Source organism: Priapulus caudatus, unplaced genomic scaffold (assembly GCF_000485595.1).
Source record: "Priapulus caudatus unplaced genomic scaffold, Priapulus_caudatus-5.0.1 Scaffold489, whole genome shotgun sequence".
Taxonomy (NCBI): domain Eukaryota; kingdom Metazoa; phylum Priapulida; class Priapulimorpha; order Priapulimorphida; family Priapulidae; genus Priapulus; species Priapulus caudatus.
In genome coordinates, this window is record NW_014577550.1 from 137,318 (window position 1) to 156,073 (window position 18,756).

The following is an 18,756-nucleotide window of genomic DNA, read 5'->3' on the forward strand; positions in this document are numbered from 1 at the left end:
GAGACACTATAATATATATATATATATTATATTATTATATTATATAATATATATATACGATAACATACCATACATACATACGATCGGTGCGTCGCCCTCGTGTTTGTTGCGACAGCTGTGTGTGTGTGCGTGGCGTGCGTGGCGGGCATCGCACTGCCGCTGTGTGTAGCGCGACATTGTGGCCGTGTAGTTATTTCTGGCAGCAGCAGTGTGGCAGTATACAATTAATATTCGCGAATGCGCACATGAAGCGCCAACCAAACAGTGCTGTAACTTGTCCGTGAATTAAACCTCTTCTCCACTTTACAATGCTTGCGATCCAAGACTCCTAGGGGCCGGCGTTTCGTGTCCGCAAGCTCCCACGACGTAGACGAGCTTGTAGCGATTCCTCTCCTACTTGTAAGTTTCCATTATTTCTTTACCGAACTGACATCGGGTTGGGTATCGACCTCGAGAAGAGATGGCTCTCTATTCGGTCTGTCCTTCCTCTTTCAGCGACTCCAGCGGGCCCGCCATCCCTGCTCCCCCTCCGCTCCGCTCCTCCTCCTTCCTCCTCCTCCTCCTCCTCCCCTTCCCCTCCCCTCCGCTAGTCCGTCCTCGCTCCTTCGTCCTCTCCTGCTCCCTCCCCCTCTCTCCCATCTTGCGGCTCTCTCTTTTTCTCTCGTCATGAAAGAATATGACGGGGTGGCGTGCGCGGCCCGCTGTCATTAAAGCGCGCTCGGGGGAGAGATTCGTTGAGAGGAACATCATACAAACTTGAGCGTGGGCGCCCGGGCAATCAACCCGCAGTACGTCCTCCGTACGAACCCGGTCATGAACCGGTTCCTTCAGCCTTCGAACCCGCGAGCAGGGCGTGCGAAGGCACCCACCCTGCGAGGGCAGACATGCGCAGGCCGGGCAGCAAGGCCGCGGCTGTAACATGCATAACCCCGTGCCGAGCCGAGCCCATAGCACCAGGCACGCCTGCGGCGCGGCAGTGAAGTACAGCTCTGTCGGACAGGGCACCGCAGGCGCACACCGCACCGGCAGGGTTACGGTGCTTCTCGCTAATAAGCGCCTCCTTCTCTCGCGTCAGTAAGGCACACTGACACCGGCTCGTATCCGAGCGCAGAGCGAATTACCCACGCAGGCCACGCGCCCACACCCGCGGTCAGGATCTACGACACGACACGCCAGACACGGAGAGGCCGAAAGAAGAGGAAGGGCGACAAGAGCGCGCCGCCACGCAACGAGCGGGGATCCGGTCAGCAGGGCCATCGGACAGACTCTTTAACCAGTAGCATGATGACGGCGGCTGCAGAAAATAGTTTCTTTAAGAACTTCGTTCGAGCAGCAAGAGACGAGTTCTTTTTCGACACACAACCCAAGCCAGTTCCGTTTACCATGTCACGCGCGCCCACGATACGCACGTACACACCCCGGGGCGCGCGGGCCGCACGCCGCGCCCGCGGACACACAAAACGACACTGGCGGCCCGCCGCCGCACGCACGACGCGGATGCAGCCCGCGCCACTCCGCGGCCGCCGCACGCCAGCACACGGTCGCTGTAATAGAGACTCGCACGTTGCACAGTTCGCCCAGGTGAGATATCTAGTTGAGCCGACTATAGAAGTCCCTGGGGCTATCATGTTTACTCTAACCCCCGCCAACCCCTGGGGGGCCAGCAGATCGGGCGGCCCGGCCTATTCCTGGCATCTGCTGCGCCTGGAAGCTGGGCGCTGGTCGCGCCTCACGGCGGGAATGGCTTTAACTACTGGTGCGGTGAGCCGTGCGGTGTTCTTTTCTGGGTGGGATGATAATTCACCGCGTTAGCTGACGTATATTTCGTTCGGTACACTGGGAAGTCTTTAAGGTAATAACCGGCTTTATGTAAGAATTGGTTTATTTTAATGTGTAATAATGTACCGTTGATAAACGACTGTTATGTGTGTTTGTAATGTAGGCGATTAATTCTAAATTCGGTCTACAGCAGACGTAAACTAGTAAAACTAACGTAGACTAAACGGGCTAAAATTCAGGCTAACGTCCGTCAACGACACATGAGGAGTATCATTATATTTGATGAGATACATATAACCAGTGCTTAACCACCCTCTCTATTCACGCATCGAATGATGCATCAAATGATTCGATGCGTGAATCGAATGATTCGATGCGTGAATCGAATGATTCGATGCGTGAATCGAATGATGCATCGAATGATTCGATGCGTGAATCGAATGATTCGATTCACGCATCGAATGATGCATCGAATCATTCGATTCACGCATCGAATGAATTTGAATCGAATTATGAAACAGAATACACACCATACGTGCGGGCATGCATGCGCTTGTGTGTGCGCGCTTGTGCGTGTGTTATTTGGCAGCAGAGTGTTGGCAGTATACAATTAATATTCATGCGCACTAGCGCCAACCAACATTGTAATTTGTGAATTAAATTTTATTTAATTTTGCGATAAATTAGGGCGTTCGTGTCCGAAGCTCAGACTAAACTACTTTTAGATTCCTCTTACTTTAGTTTCATTTTTTTTAAATGACATTTTTATACTGAGAAAATCTCTCTATTTCTTTCTTCTTTCTCACACTCCAGCCCCTCCTCCTCCTCCTCCTCCTCCTCCTCCTCTCTCTCTCTCTCTCTCTCTCTCTCTCTCGTTCTCTTTTTCTCTCGTCATGAAAGAATATGAGGGTGTGTTTAAAGGGCTCGGGAAATTTGAAGGAACATATAAAATTGAGCTAGACCCCAGCATCAAACCAGTAGTTCACGACCCGTCCAGGAAGGTTCCCTTCAGCCTTCAACGGAAGCTGAAGGACACCCTGGACAGAATGGAGGCAGAAGGTGTCATGCATAACCCCCGTGGAGGAGCCCATGCACAGACTGGGTGAACAGTCTCGTGATAGTGGAGAAAAAGAACGGTTATCTACGACTCTGCCTAGATCCGCGTGACTTGAACACGGCCATAAGGCGAGAACATTACAAAATACCGACGCCGGAAGACATTGCTGCACATGGCAAGAACTTCTTCACGATCCTGGACAAGAAAGATATGGCTACTGGCAGGTGCTTTCCTAATAGCGCTCTTTCTGGTATTAACACATTACACGCTCTATTGACAGACAAGCAGGCAGACACGCGCAGATTAACAGACAGAGAAGAGAGCAAAAAAAGAGGGAAAGAGGGGCACCAACACATCGTCATGCAGGGCACGAAGCTTTTAAATATATATGAGTGAGAAAATATTTTTTAAAGTTCGTTCGAGCAAAAAAGTTTTTTCGAACAAAAAAGTTTTTTACATGTACGCACATACGCACGTACACACGCGCGCGCACGCGCACACACACAAACACACGCGCGCGCGCACGCACGGACGCATGCACCCGCACTCGCGCGCGCACGCACGCACGTTGTAATAAACTCACGTTGCACATGCAGTTAGATAATCTAGTTAGTATATAGAAGTTGTATCATTTTATTAACCGAACTGGCCAGCAGATGGCGCCCGCTATTCTCATCTGTGCTGAGGCTTGGCGCACGCGAATTTTAAACTATTGCTACTGTGTTTTTCTTATGCTAATTCACGCGTTAGCTGACTATATTTCGTTCGGTACACTGCCACTGGAAGTCTTTAAGGTAATAACCAGCTTTATGTAAGATATTGGTTTATTTTAATGTGTAATAATGTACCGTTGATAAACGACTGTTATTGTGTTTGTAATGTAGCGATTAATTCTAAATTCGGTCTACAGCAGACGTAAAACTAAAACTAAACGTAGACTAAACGGGCTAAAATTCAGGCTAACGTCGTCAACGACCATGAGGATATATATTTTTATGAATACATATAACCACGGCCGTATGTATAACACGTACATACACAACTACACATATATAATACCAGGAGTTAATAAAGACAAGTTTCTCTTTATTAATAAAGACTTTGTCTTTATTTTGTCTTTGTCAAGAATAATTTGTCTTTATTAATAAAGACAATAAGTTTGTCTTTATTAACTCCTGATAATACTAATATGAGTATTATGACCATATCTACACTCACAAGATAGATATAGGCCTATGCCCTCGGTCATTGTGTTATACACACGAAATCACAATTAGCTGTGTATTGCTAGCCATTGTCATTGTCATTGAGCAGAAACATGATAGGGCCTACACTTTACAGCAATATGTTCTTGTCAATGTCACTCATTTTTATATTGTGATTTGAATGTATTATAGACTGTTTTGCAAATGTAGGCTACAGCATGCACATACATAGGAATATGTAACTATTTGAATTGTACATGTATGATACAGTCAAACCTCTATATAACAGCCACTTGAGTATAATGGTAAACAGCTATTGCATGGCCTTTACTAGTCCGCAAATGCAGACGTTATAACTCCACTTTGCTAATCTGAGGGTGCGCGGGTTTATTATTACTGGGGTCTGTGTCGGCTTGTACTAGGCCTTTACGGACATGTGGCCTTTCTAAAGAGGTGGACTTTAACACAGGTTTGACTTTATATGTACAATTATGAGCATATATATGTGTATCAAGAGCACATAATCTCTATTATGTGCTCTTGATGTGTATGCTATAATATAGTGATGGTATGCCTAATGTTCATGATATCAGGAGGACATGAATAGAGGATGCTATTCATGCACTCCTGATGATGTTATCAGGAATCTGGTGTTATATGATGTGTCAATGCTTGCTACCTTTTCTCCTGATGTCAATGCTAAGCCATGCCCTCTGTGTGCACACTGGTTATTTAAACTGTTTGTCTAACTGACATGCTGTTATGCAGCTTCAATCTTGCTTATCCATCCTGCAAGGTTAGGCTTGCTAAGTAAAACTAAGCCTACAGTACTAATAGTCAGAAGTTTCGTTTTGCTCATCCTTGGCACTTTACACACATTTGTGATCACTCCTTTTGCCTGGACTTTCAGGATTGAATATGTTAGAAATTGCTTATTACATTGTATAATAAATGCTAGAGACTTAGGCATAGACTATATCACCCACTTGTCTCATGATAATTCAGCAATTAAGTTCCTCATCATTTTGGCTACTCGTCCATCTGAAAGAATATACATGATGGTGTATGTCTGTACAGTGTGCAAGGTTTTGGCAAACTTAATCAATTCAAATGACATCGCCTTCCAAATTACAGCATGCTGCCCACATGCCAGGTGCCAAATCTAAAATGATAATTGTGTTGACAGCAACTTCTAACTTCTACTTTACGTGCCACCTTCCCGGTAAGTGGTTGTTTAGTGTGACAGTTTGATTCGGGTTGAATTTCTAGCCATACTCCTACGTCTAAAAAAGAACACATCTATACGTAATACATTTTTCGTTATTCGGGAATAGAAGGCAACCAGGACACAGGGGGCCGAAATTGCGATTTTAATTAACTGGGAAATGGCACATTTTTAACCTGAGAAACTGGAGAGAGAGAGGAGAGGAGAGAGAGAGAGAGAGAGAGCAGACCGAGAGAGAGAGGCAAACGTCAGAGACAAAGAGACAAACAGACGAGCGACAAGAGACGGACCACACCGACTGCGGAATTGACTAAATATAGTTCTCCTGTACGAGCAAACGCAGCAGTTCCTCCTCCGCCCGTTCATTTTCGACGCGTGGACAAAAAGGGGATCAATAGAAGAAGCAAAACTCATTTTCCGCTGAGAGCGGCATGTGCGTGCCGCCATAGCGTGCACCAGCGCCTGCAGCGGAGTTGCGGGCATTGCCCCTAATAATTTCACATCGCTCATCTAATACGCTCTGGCAAGACCGCCACCCGCTTACACAGCTATTTAGATGCGTCTACAAACAGCACAAGGCCACTCTGGCCTGATTGACCTACGCCCCGCGAACAGCAGGTGTGTTTCAGCACGAGTCCGCTTCATTCCAGTTTGCGAAGTGTTCCGTTTGCGCGCCCGAGATAAAGCAAAGCATAGCTGCTGTGCGCCATGTATTCGTGTATGAGAGAGAGAAGAAAGAGAGAAGAGAGAGAGAGCATAGAGAAAGAGATGAGAGAGAGAGAGAGAGCAGCAGAAGTGCGCCGCCAGAGCGCATCAGTAATCGTGTTGCGTTCTCGCCCGACGTTTGCCAATAATTTCTGTGCTAATGACCTGTGTGTGGGAACTAACGCTAACTGCGCACACAATATATAGCAATCCATTGACCTACGGGCTGAGTAAAGCGATCTTTGCCTTATAAAAACTGAAGCGTTAATCTGCGCAGCCTGAGCGCTAAAAGTGATGGGTGTGGTAAGCCTAGTAGTTGCTAATGGATCACTGTTGTGTACGTGCGTGCGTGTGCGTGCGTGTGTGTTCGTGTGCGCGCTGCTTGTATGTAGCCGTGTGAATGAAAAATGTTGAGTGTATGGTTCGCGGGCGCGTGGCGCGCGCGTGTTTGTGTGTGTGTGGTGTGTGTGTGTGTTGTGTGTGTGTGGTGTGTGTGTTGTGTGTGTGTGTGTGCGTGCGTGGTGCGTTGCGTTTGCGTGCGGTGCGTGCAAGCGTGCGTGCGTGGGTGTGCACGTGCGGGCGCTGCAAGTAGCTGCGATGTCGTTTAAGCGATGCCCGCCGTTATCGAGCGGCTAAGAAAGCAGAGGGCAACTGTTAGAGCCAGGTTGATAATCAGCTGATTAATCTCGCTATACCGACATGTAATGCTATATTTATATAACGATAATTACCGGAGTAGATGCATAGTATTAAAAAAAATAATACAAAAAGGAACAATATAAAAAAATTAAAAATAAAATACTACTTGCTGCTGATAATTCGTATTACGATGCACTGGCACCAGCAAGAACCACTTCCGTTCTGCAGCGTTACAGCACACACACGGTCATTGTCTATAATATAACATCATTTATATGATGTTATATTTATATATATATATATATTATATATATATATATAGACAATGGCCGTGGCCTGTGCTGCTGTAAGCTGCACGGAGTGTTCTTGCGCCCGAGTGATTACGATGCAGGTCTTTCTATATACATAGGAGCACATGTGGCGCCAACCGTCCGGTGTCAAATTTAAAGCATCGCCGTTGTGACAAATATTCCTGTATTTACTGATAATTATATTCCTGAATCTATCGACCTATAAGTATATCAATACATCCTGTATTTAAATCCATCATGCGCCCATTCTTTCCAAAACTGGGCCACTTACCTCCTTGCTCTAATTTCCTCAGGAGAAATCTGCGCATGGTTTGTCTGGAAACGCAACCAGTTGTCATTGTTAACTACGCGGATCCCTATTGTAATGCGTGTAGTGCTAGTATGGTATTGGTAATAGTCAGCGGATAAATAATGACAGTCATAATCGGTCTTATTCACCCTGGGTGATATCTATTAGCAGCATGTATAAAACGAACCGTGCCTGTTACGCTTCATAAGTTATGAGCGTAACATGCATACCAGCTGAATAAATTCCATTTAGGGTTTTATTTGTTTAATTTTACATTAGGTTTATTCTGCAACCGTGATTAAACTACGAATTTCAATAGGTGTAATTGCATGTGATTAGAGTTGTGATGATAAAGAATGTGAAATGCACTGCCGTTATACCCATTGCTAAGTTGCTGTGTATGCGTGCGTGCGTGCGTGTGTGTGTGTGTATTGTGTGTGTGTGGTGTGTGTGTGCGTGATTCCCCGGCCCCGTGGTGCGTGTGTGTGTGTATGCTGTGTGTGTGTGGCGTGCCTGCGTGCGGGGCTGTCGTGCGCCGCGCGTGTGCGGTGCGTTGTGCGCGTGTACACAAATGTTTCCCAAGTTCGCCCAGCCGAAAATGCAAGTTGAGTTATGTCCTAGGATGCGCACTCGAGGCTCGGTCGTAACGTACGAATCGAGAAAGTCATTCATTGAGATATTCATTCGTCCGATGCCGACGTCAGCCTTCGTTGCAAGCACGTTGCTGTTGTTAAATCCTTCACACTGTCGCCACCTATATATCGTCTGCGTGGGGCGCGCGCTTTTATTTTTTTACTAGCGACAGTTTTCTTATTTCCGCCCCGCTGCTGCCCCGCAATGCGGCGGTTTCCTCTTCAGCTAGAGCGCTCGTGCCTATATCCGGGGCAGACATCGGCGTCGATCGAAGAAGAATTCATCGCGATTTGGTCGAAACTCCGTGAAGTTGCGCAACGCATCGCGCCAGCCGATCGCACGCGTACGATCGCGCGCCTCTGATAATGAATCGTAATGATATTATATATTATATATATATATAAATTAGTAATATGTAAAAATTAAGTGGCGTCATATCGCAGCTGTATTTAGAAACTTGGCCTCGAGGGCGTAATTCCCTCGCGGGGGCCGGTAGGAATTAGAACATAGTGAACGTTCGTCTGTCTATTGTCACGCGGTGACTTATCTGTGGGGATTGCTGGCTGCTGGAGCATGCGACCTCCGTGGCTATGCGGTGCGACGCGCCCGTGCACGTCCGCTAGTGCCCCCGAGCGGGGCAGCCCTCCTAATGCGTAAGGATCTTGCAGCGTGGTGCGGCCACGTCCCGGTGATGTGTAATGGCATTGTGTGTAAAGGCTGTTAGTACACACAGGCGTGTCATATTACTACTGTACGGCCGCCTTGGCACCGTGGCGCTTGTTGAGGTTGATGTGAGTTTATACGTGCGCATCACGCCGCACTCTACCGATGCTACACTCACTTAATGTGGACATGGGGCTGCCCTAGCACAGTGTGCATGTATCCAAGTACCAGTTACAAGGGTATTTGTTGCTTTAGTGTGATGGTTTTGGCATCGTAGTCTAATGTTATGCATAGTAAGTGTGTTCCTGGTCTACCGGAATGCATTGCACTTGCCAGTGCGAAAAAAGCCTGTTCTCGTGTTCTCCACTTTTTACATATTCAATGTGGTGACCCCCCATGGCAGTTGGACGGTTTGGCCAGCTGGCAGTGTCGGTCATTAGTGTGGTCAGTGGTTGTGTCAGGCGTGTGCGTCACAAGTCGTACGCTAGCGAAATTTTTTCGTGTAGGGGCGAAAGGATACTCCCCATGCCCCCGTGCCTAAGCGTTTCGCAAATCTTCACATTTCTTATTTAAAGTTGTAATATTTCTTTGATGATTAAGTCGCAAAACCTATTGTCACATTCTATTTTATTTCTAAAAGTGTACAGTATTTGTCCCATTAAAAGGCATTACTAAGTTTGTCTCTATGGGGGCAACTGCCCTGTGCCCCCTGTGCATTGTATCGGCCCTGTGTGTGTGTTCGGCTGTATATATGTGGTTTACGGTGAGCTGGTTAGCTTTTGTGTTGGTCACTTATTGTATATATCTTCAAGGATGTGGTCACTAATTGTGTGGTCACTGGTGTGGTCACCTATTAGTATATATACATCAATGATTGGTCACTAATGTGGTCACATGTGTTGGTCAGGGTTGGTCACTAATGTGTCAGGAGTTTGTCGTACTAGTGTGCGTCCACTAGTGTTGCATAGGTCAGGTGTGGTGCACTTGTTTGCGTCACTAGTGTGCGTCAACTTGTTTGTCCACTAGTGCTGCGTCAGTGGTGGCGTCACTAGTGCTGGTAGGGGTGTGATCACTAGTACAGTGTGGCTAAGGGGTGTGGCTCACTAATGGTTGTCAGGGTGTGCGTCACTAATGTTGTCAGGCGTGTGGTTCACTAGTGTGCTTCACTAGTGTGGTAAGGTGTGGTCATGCACTAATGTGTGCAGGTTGTGTGCCGTCACTAGTGTTGTCAGGGTGTGTCAGTGGTGTGCGTCACTATATGTTGTCAGGGGCTGTGCGCACTAGTGTGATAAGGGGGGTGGCACCTAGTGTGGTCAGGGGTGTGGCTCACTAGTTTGTCACGGTGTGCGTCAGTGCGTGTGTTCACTAGTGTGCGTCAGGGGTGTGACTCACTAGTGTGGTAGGGGTGTGGTCACTACTGTGCTCAGTGTCAGCGAACTTCGAAATCTAGAGTTAGACTTTTGTGGAAGCCGAAAATTACTTCTGTCGATATTGGAGAGCAATTTTGCTGTAACCTTGATGTTGTGACTCGAACAGCAATTAGCTAAACCCTTTCTCACATTTGATTTCAGGTCTGTGTGAAGTATAGTGTGACGGTGAAGCAAGTCTGTCATCATGCCAAAGCTGTCCAAAATGTGACAAGAGGTGTACTTCTGCTGAACAGAAGCTCGCCCTAGGAAAACACGTGGCATAAGCATCTTCGTTGTGCCGTAAGGTTGTCTGCAAAGCCTTAAAAATGTGATGTGCAGGGTAGAAATTAACTTTGAACCATGGCGAGTCCGAATGGACTCCCTACCTCAAATAACAGGGAGTCCGTGCAAAATAGGAGTCGCATCTGAGGTTCAAATTAAGGATATTCAAACAATAATGCATGTGCTTATTTTTAAGAATCATGCGGCGCACGCCTGCGCAATATTCTTCTTGGATATTAGGCTAAAAAAAATACGTTAATTCCGCGAGCGTGCTCTGCGAACGATTGTTGTATGGCAGAATTTTCAGGGACTCACACGTTACGGGACTGCTGCATATGTCAAATCAGAGGAGTCTGACGTAAATCATCGGAGTATTTGACTTCCAGACTCCAACGTTAATTCTCGCACCCTGGAGTGTATATCAAATTGTGCAGTATTTGAATCCTGAAAAATATTGTCATCGCCTTTCATATTGCAATCGCCTGATTAAGATATGTTAAATAATTTTTCTTAACGTTGTAAGATTACTTAAACGTGAAACATTTATATATATACTAGTATATAGATATATATTATATACTATATTATATATATATAGTGTACAACCTGTATAGTATTATGCACGCAGTCACTCAAAGGGAACTCTAGAATCACCCTTTATAGACAGGTATTCGTTCTATAGAGGTGATTTAACTGTACAACTGAAACTCAAGGGAATCGCCAAGTGTCCTTTATAGACAGGTGTCTATTCTATAAAGCTGACTGCTGACACAGGTTTGGCTGTATATCGTTGAACCAGATACATACACCGACTTACTGTGTGTGCATGATAATCGCATAGAATTCATTTGAAATTGTTGTTCGAAAACTGGCCCTGCTTGTTTTAGGTTTAAGTGACCCACGTTCAAACTAATGAGCGAAACGATTAGATATATCTTATAAGGAACACTGCTGATATTATAAGCTATCGCATGCAGAAGAACTTGCAGCAGAGGACTGATGCGAACCACACGAACATGCGGAAACCGCTTCTACGTTAGAACTGCTACGGAAAACTGCGGTGCGGTCGAGGGCATCGGGTTCGCGATGCGGAGCCGGGTCCGCTATCCTATGGAACCCGCGATGCGTACAAAAAAAAAAATTGGGCGTCACCAACGAGTGAGTACGTCGCGCCATGGCCGCTCACGAACGCTGCATCGCTAGAGAAAACTGCCCTACCTACTATACCACCTTGAAATGTTCAGCCGACCTACTAAAGTGGGATCAAAATTTAAGAAAATGAAATCACTTTAACTCGATCTTAACAGAACAGCCGAGCATCATCTCTGTGCATTGCCCGCGATGCTAACGTGATTAGGCAGCAGCGCATGGTATGAACGCATCTCTTAATCGCTCACCGTCTCTTCTCCCGACCCCTCGCAGGAACTTCGCGGACGCGAGCGCGCAGCGTGGCCGGACGTTCCTCGCGGGCAGGTCGGCGCACGATTCAGAGACCCTGTAGCGATTAGAGATGCGTCATACCATTGCAGCTGCCTGCCTAATCACAGTTAGCTCCCTGGCAATTGCCACAGAGTGATGCTCGGGCGTTGTTAATCGAGTTTAAAGTGATTTCATTATTAAATTGTTGATCCTCCACTTTAGTACGGTTCGGCTAACATTTCAAGGCGGTGTATAGTAGGAGCGTTTCTCTAGCGATGCAGCGGTTCGTGAGCGCTCATGCCGCGACCGTACTCACTCTCTGGTGACGCCATGTTTGTACGTATGCGCCGCTGTCCATGTCGCATAGCCGCGCCCGCTCCATCGCCGAACCCGATGCCTTCGGAACCGAACAGTTTTCCTGTAGCTAGTTCCTTACAGAGACGTTACCGCATGTTCCGTGTGGTTCCGCATCAAGTCCTCTGCTGCATCTTCTGCCATGCGATAGCTTCTAATTAGCTGTTCCTTATAGTAATATCTATCTTCGCTCATCTAGTTTGAACGTGGCCTCATAAACTCTAAAACAAGCTAGGGCCAGTTTTCGTAACAACGATGATTTCATAATGATTTCTATGCGTATTTATTCTAGGCACTACTACAGTTAAGTCGTGTGTATGATCTCTCATTATCTATTGTATACAGCCAAACCTGTTGTCAGCAGTCAGCTGTATTAGAAAGAGCACCTGTTATTATAAGAGGACATCTTGGCGGATTCCCTTGAGGTTCATTGGTACAGTTTAAATCACCTCTATAGAACGAAACCTTGCTCATTAAAGGGTTGATTCTTAGAGTTCCCTTGAGTGATGCTCATACTAATACTCAGCGTGGATACAAATTATATTATTATTATATAATGATATATATATATATATATATATATATAAATGTTACGTTAAGTAATCTTACACGTTAAGAAAAATTATTTAACTATCTTAATCAGCGATGCAATATGAAAGGGATGACATATTTTCAGGATTCAATACTGCACAATTTGTATACACATCCAGGGTGCGAAATTAACGGGAGTCTGGAGTTCAAAGACGCCCTTGATTTACTGTCAAGACTCCCTGATTGACATATGCAGCAGTCCGTACGTGTGACTCCCCTGAAGAATCTGCCACTACCAACTGTTTCGTTCCAGACACGCCTCCCGTAATACCGTATTTTTGTCAGCTTAATATCCATAAGAATAATTTGGCAGGCGGTGCAGCGCTATGCATTCTTAAAAATAAGGCCATGGAGTTATGTCTAATATCCTTAATTTGAACCTCAGACTTTCCGGGACTCCCTCATTTGCCACGCTGACTCCCTGTTTTGTAGCGGTGGGAGTCCATTGGACTCCATGTTTGCATGATAAGTTAATCTTACCCCTGGGGCCACATCACATTTTTGCCTTGCAGACAAGCACCATCAACGACAAGCATGCCTTATTGCCACGTTTGTTCTTGTTAGGGCGAGCTTCTTCAAGCAAAGTACGACTCTCTATGTCACATTTTGACACTTTAGGGCATGAAGAACAGACTTGCTCTCACCGTTCACACTATTAACTTCACAATACCTGAAATCAGAAATGTGAGAAGGCCGTAGCTAATTTTCTTCGTTGAGCTCACAACATCAATGTTACAGCAAAAATTGCCTCTCTTCATATCGATCAGAATACGTAAGTTTCGCTTCCACAAAAGCCGTAACTCTAGAGTTCGATAGTCCTTGACACTGACACTGTAGTAGTTGACCACACCCTTACCACACTATATCTATCATCCCTTATCTATCCTTACTTTATTGTGAGATCTACACTCTATCTTACCTCTTACTCTGCTCATCGTATATCTAAGTTTTTACATCTATCTCGGGCTGGACTATCTATGAGTGTAGTTTCTATCTCTCTGAGCACACTAGTGCCCAACTACCCCTGACAGCATTGAGTTGGACTCATCTACTCAGCTGGATTCTCATCATCCCCTGTACTAACAGCTAGTTTGTATGTCTCACACTCCCTGTTGTTACTATGCATTTTTTATTTGTGTCATGATTCTATCTATTTCTCTCTGTTTCTTTTATGTCTCTAGTGTCTATGTTCTATTGGGTCAACACACCTAGTGACCACTAGCCCTGACAACATTAGTGACCACCACTCCCTGGACAACATTAGTGAGTCCTACACCCCTTACCACACTGTACTTATGATCACACCCTTACCACTATATGTGACCAACACCATCTTTACCACACTAGTGACCAAACAACGGTGAACCACACTAGTGACCAAAACAAGTTGACCACACCCCTGACCATTGCCACACTATGACCCACACTAGTGACCAAAACTGCCTGACCACATTAGTGACCATCACCCTGACCCACACTAGTGACCACATTATGTGACCAGTCACTTGATATATATATACTTATAGTGACCACACCAGTGACCACACAAATTAGGTAGGACCACATCCTTGAAGATATATATACGTATAGTGCACAAACAAAAGCAACTCAGCCACCGTAACCACATCTATAGCGACCAGCACAGGCCTATGCAGCAGGGGCGCAGCAGGCAGTTGCCCCCTAGAGCCCTTAGTATGCCTTCTGTAATGCGACAAATACGTTTACACTTTTAGAGATAAAATTATAAATGTGAAAGAGTTTTTCTTAAAATCAAAGAATATTATCACTTTAAATATATAGTAAATTTTTGTGTTGGGTGTGAAATGCGAAACTGTTGGCACAGGGGCGCATGGCGGAGTACCTTTGCCCCCCTACAGAAAATTCCTGCGTTACGACCTTGTGACCACACGCCTGACCACACCATGACCAACACTAATTGACCACACTGCCAGCTGCCAAACGTCCAAGCTGCCAAGGCGTCGACCACATTGAATATCGTAAAGTGGAGACACGCGGAAAAACAAGCTTTTTTCGGCCATACTGTCATATGAATCATTCCGTAGACCAGGAAAACACATCTTACTATGATTTATTTATCATTAGACTACCCAGAAACCATCAGCACTCGAAAGCAAAATACCCTTTGTAACTGTACTTGGATACATGCACACTCTGCTAACAGCCCAATGTCACATGTTGAGTGTACAATGCGTGAGTGGCGCTGGTGTGCGCGACCGTTATAAACTTCACTCAACTCAACAAACAGCTACGGTGGCAAGGCCGTCCGTGACATTATATGACACCCCCGATGCTGACTAACGCCCTTTACAACACATGCCATTACCACATCACGGGGAGTGATGCCCCCACCGCTGACAAGTCCTTACGCATTGAGTGAGGGCGTCCGGGGCGGGCACTTAGCGCGACGTGCACGGGCGCCGCTCTCGCACCGCATACCACGGGCGGTTCGCATGCCTCAGCACGCCACAGCATCCCCCACACGAATAGGTCACCGCGCGTCGACAATAGAGCAGAACGAACGTTACTTGTTTAATTCCCTACGCCCCCCGAGGGAATTTGACGCCTCGAGCAAGTTTCTAAATACGACGCTGCGATCATGCAGCCCACTTAATTTTACTCTTATAATTAGTATATATATATATATATATAATATACTACGCATTTCATTTCAGCAGGCCCAAATCGTACGCGTGCGATTCGGCTGCGCGATGCTTGCCACTCACGCGAGTTGAGACAGAATCGCGATCAATTCTTTTCGATCGAAGCGATGTGCTGCCCACCCGGACTATAGCACGAGCCTCTAGATGAAAGAGGAAAACCGCCGCATGCGGGGCAGCCAGCGGGCGAGCGGAAAAAAGAAACTCGTCGCTAGTAAAAAATAAAAGCGGCCGCCACCACGCAGACGAATATATATCGGTGCGCAGTGTGAAGGTTTAACAACAGCACGTGCTTGCAACGAGAGGCTGAAGCGGATCGGACGAATGAATAATTCAATGAATGAATTTCTCTCGTGACGTACGAGCGAGCTCGAGTGCGACATCCTAGGACATAACTCAACTTGCCATTTTCCTGGGCGAACTTGGGAAAACATTTGTGTACACGCGCACACGCACCCACACGCGCGGGCGCACGCACGCACGCACGCACACACGCACACACACACACACATACACACACACACGCACGCACCGCACGCACACACACACACACACACACACATACACACACACACACGCACGCACGCACGCATACACACAACTATACAATGGGTATAAAACCAGTGCATTTCACATTCTTTTATCATCACAACTCTAATTCACATGGCAATTACACCTAATAGAAAATTTCGTAGTTTAATCACGTGCACAAATTAAACCTAATGTAAAATTAAACCAAATAAAACCTAATGGAATTTATTCACTGGTATGCATGTACGGCTCATAAACTTATGCAAGCGTAACAGGCACGTTCGTTTATACATGCTGCTATAATATCACCAAGGGTGAATAATGACAGATTATGACCTGTCGTTATTTATCCCTGACATTACCAATACCAATACTGCACTACACGCATTACAATAGGGATCCCGCGTAAGTTAACAATGACAACTGGTTCGTTCCAACAAAACCATCGCAGGATTTCTTCTGAGGAAAAATTAGACAAAGGAGGTAATGGCCAGTTTGGGAAAAAAATGCGCATGATGGATTCAAATACAGGATGTATTGATATACTTATAGGTAGATAGATTCAGGATATAATTATCAGTAAATACAGGAACATTTTCACAACGGCGATGTTAAATTTGACACCGGCGGTGCGCCACTGTGCCTCCTATGTATAAGAAACCCTGCATCGTAATCACTGGCAGCAAGAACCACTCCGCTGCAGCTACAGCACACACACGGCCATTGTCTATATATATACTATATTATTATATATATATATAAATATAAATCATATAACATGATGTTTATATATAGGACAATGACCGTGTGTGTGCTGTAGCCTGCAAGCGGAGTGGTTCTTGCTGCCAGTGATCGTAATACGAAATTATCAGCAGCAAGTAATACTATCATCTACTCCGGTAATTATCGTTATATAAATATAGCAATTACATGTCGGTATAGCGAGATTATCGCTATTATCACTGCTCTACAGTTGCCCTCTGCTTTCTTAGACCTCGGATAAACGGCGCATCGCTTAAACGACATCGCAGATACTTGCACGCACGCACGTGCACACACACGCACGCACGCTTGCACGCACGCACGCCACGCACGCACGCACGCACACACACACACCACACACACACACACACACACACACACACACACACACACACACCACACACACACAAACACGCGCGCGCACGCGGCGAACATACACTCACATTCATTCACACGTACATACAAGCACGCGCACACGAACACACACGCACGCACACGCACGCACGTACACACAGTGATCACTTAGCAACTACTAGCTTACCACACCTCACTTTTAGCTCAGCTCCACAGATTACCTTCAGTTTTACTAGGCAAAGATCGCTTTACTAGACGTAGGTCAATGGATTGCTATATTGTGTGCGCAGTTAGCGTTAGTTCCCACACACAGTCATTAGCACAGAAATTATTGCAAACGTCGGGCGAGAACGGCAACACGATTACTGATGCGCTCTGGCGGCGCACTCTCTCTCTCTCTCTCTCTCTCTCTTTCTCTATCTCTCTCTCTCTCTCTCTTTCTTTCTCTCTCTCATACACGAATACATGCGCACAGGCAGCTATGCTTGCTTTATGCTGGGGCCACGGAACACTTCGAAACTGGAATGAACGGACTCGTGCTAGAAACACACCTGCCTGTTCCGCGGGGCCGTTAGTCAATCAGCCAGAGTGGCCTTGTGCTGTTTGTAGACGCACTAAATAGCTGTGTAACGGGTGCGGTTTGCAGAGCGTATATAGTACGATGTGAAATTTTAGCATGCCCGCACGCTCGCTGCAGCGCTGGGTGCCGCTACGGCACGCACATGCGCTCTCCGGAAAATTGATTTTCTTCTTCTATTGATCCCTTGTCCACGCCGTCGAAAATGAACCGAGGAGGAAACTGCTGCGTTTGCTCGTACAGAGAACTATATTTAGGTCAATTCCCCAGTCGGTGTGTCCGTCTCTGTCGCTGTCTGTTTGTCTCTGTCTCTGTCGTTGCCTCTCTCTCTCTCTCTCTCTCTCTCTCTCTCTCTCTCTCTCTCTCTCTCTCCAGTTTCTCAGGCTTCAAATCACAATTTCGGCCCCCTGTGTCCTGGTTGCCTTCAATTCCGAATAACGAAAAATGTATTATGTATAGATGTGTTCTTTTTTAGACGTAGGAGGATGGCTAGAAATTCAACCCGAATCAAACTGTCACACTAAACAACCACTTTAAATACCGGAAGGTGGGCACGTAAAGTAGAAGTTAGAAGTTGCTGTCAACACAATTATCATTTTAGATTTGGCACCTGGCATGTGGGCAGCATGCTGTAATTTGGAAGGCGATGTCATTTGAATTGATATAGTTTGCCAAAACCTTGCACACTGTACAGACATACACCATCAATGTATATTCTTTCAGATGGACGAGTAGCGCAAAATGATGAGGAACTTAATGCGCTGAATTATCATGAGACAAGTGGGTGATAGTCTATGCCTAAGTCTCTAGCATTTATTATACAATGTAATTAAGCAATTTCTAACATATTCAATCCTGAAAGTCCAGGCAAAAGGAGTGATCACAAATGTGTGTAAAGTGCCAAGGATGAGCAAACGAAAACTTCTGACTATTAGTACTGTAGGCTTAGTTTTACTTAGCAAGCCTAACCTTGCAGGATGGATAAGCAAGATTGAAGCTGCATAACAGCATGTCAGTTAGACAACAGTTTAAATAACCAGTGTGCACACAGAGGGCATGGCTTAGCAGTTGACATCAGGAGAAAAGGTAGCAAGCAATTGACACATCATATAACACCAATTCCTGAGAACTATCACTCAGGAGCTGCATGAATATAGCATCCTCATTCATGTCCTCCTGCAATCATGAACATTATGCATACCATCACTATATTATAGCATACACATCAAGAGCACATAATAGAGATTTATGGCTTCTTTGATACCATATAATATGTTCATAATTGTACATATA

General features: G+C 45.7%; 1 protein-coding gene across 2 annotated transcripts in view; it reads left to right on the forward strand.

The window, feature by feature from the left end:
• The first annotated feature begins 1,792 nt into the window (after nucleotides 1–1,792).
• LOC106810957 (cysteine and glycine-rich protein 1-like) overlaps nucleotides 1,793–18,756 on the forward strand; it is a 28,527-nt gene continuing 11,563 nt past the window's right edge. Inside the window, exon 1 of one of the 2 annotated variants that reach the window (XM_014814450.1) lies at nucleotides 1,793–1,852. The gene's annotated coding sequence lies outside the window, so the exon portion shown is untranslated. Of the gene's footprint in view, nucleotides 1,853–3,500; nucleotides 3,631–18,756 lie in introns of those variants that run through there. The other variant, XM_014814449.1, reaches the window with a different exon arrangement.